Below are 1670 nucleotides of genomic sequence, written 5' to 3' on the forward strand. Positions count from 1 at the left end.
TTTATTTGGTGCAATTAAAAAGATATTCTCATTAATGTCCTCTTAATAGTCAGATTACAATAATGGATATGTTTCTTTTCTAAAACACAGAATCAAATGGGACACTTACCAGATTTGATAGAAAACATTGCTCCTTCATTTTGGGATTTCCCTTCCTTTTTCCTAGGGCTCCACAAGCTGTGGGAAGAAGTCTGTGAGTCCATAAAGAAGTCTCTTGCTTACAGTTGGCCCTGGTTCTATGGCCATTTAACTTCAGGTGGTTTTATTGGCAGCAGACTCTTCTTCCCACCAATCTCTTACCCAGTCCCCAAACATGCCCATGTGAAGCCCCTTCAGCCATGTCTGGTGTCTTCAATGGAGCCGCTTGCGGGAAGTATCTTTTGCCACTTCCTCAATCTATGGAAGGCATTTTTCTATCAAATTAGTTCAAGTAATTTTCCTTCACCCCTTGAAACCTTCATCCTTGTTCTTTGTTAGCATCCTACACTGCCGAGAGCACCAGTGTAGGATGCTAACAAAGAACAAACTTGTTCGTCATTCCCCTGGCACAAGAGAAGCCTAGGAATCTAGGAATCAAAGGCTGAAAGTGAAACTTGTTTATCAGGTACAGATCAGATGGGACTGGGATGGAGAATGGTGAGTTAGGTTTTCATTCTTTTGGGTCTTTGCAAAATACCCTCTATCCTACCACATTGTATGATGTTAGTGTATGCTCATATGGTGCTATTTGATGTGAATGAGAAACAACCTGACCAAGAAAAAGAAACATAGTGAATGGAAACTGGGAAACATACTTTGGCTGGCATGGGACAAAGTAATTTGGTTTGCAGTTCTGCTTTTCTTTCATGTTGAACACACTTTAAGTATGATTTTCTAAATAAGAGACAGCCCACTACCTGTTCGTCAGTAAAAGCATCAGCAATGAAAGAACAAGACAAGTCAATGGGAACAATGATGTGGATGGATGGATCACTGATGGGCAGACACACAGAGAACACGTTTAGCCTTCAAACTGTACTTATTTGAATGCTAAATTAAAATTTGAGTCATGGTACACCAATTAAAAGCTCTAAATTATAAATAAAATTCTTTGATATTTGTTCTGTAGGTCAACAGAAAACTTAATGAATCCAATTTAAATGTGTGAACAATATTTACACCTCTTTTACTGCATCAGGTTTAAAAGATGCCAACAAAAAAGAGGCACAGTATCTATAAAAGCGATCAGGTTGAAATATATGGTATGGCTTTAAAAAGTCTTTAATGGTTTAATTAAGTAGCCCGAAGTAGAGATAACTATAGTACCAAATGATTCCAATGAAATACCAGTAAGCAGCTTAGTTTTTTTTTTTTTTATTGGTTTTTTTTTTTTTTCTCATAGAATTAAGAGAAAACTCAGTAGTTTACAAATGTGATTGTAAACTTGTCCATTTCTGGACTATATATTAAGCACATGGATTGGTTTCTTTGCAGTCAGGAGAGAGTTGTAAGATAGACGAATCACTGAAGTTCTGATTTATTTGAATAAGAAGTAGATACAGAGAACAATCTTTGCCTATATATGTATTAATACTAAACATATATGTATAGATAAAGAATAAAAATATATAAATCCAATATATCTACTACTTTACTAATGTAAATAATCATTTCAATTTTTAAAATTTGCC

General features: G+C 35.4%; 1 protein-coding gene across 1 annotated transcript in view; it reads left to right on the forward strand.

Moving 5' to 3' along the window:
• KYNU (kynureninase) overlaps positions 1-1670 on the forward strand; it is a 124074-nt gene that overhangs the window by 33184 nt on the left and 89220 nt on the right. The gene's annotated exons all lie outside the window — the stretch shown is intronic.

This window comes from Galeopterus variegatus, unplaced genomic scaffold, assembly GCF_000696425.1.
Source record: "Galeopterus variegatus unplaced genomic scaffold, G_variegatus-3.0.2 Scaffold3406, whole genome shotgun sequence".
NCBI lineage: Eukaryota > Metazoa > Chordata > Mammalia > Dermoptera > Cynocephalidae > Galeopterus > Galeopterus variegatus.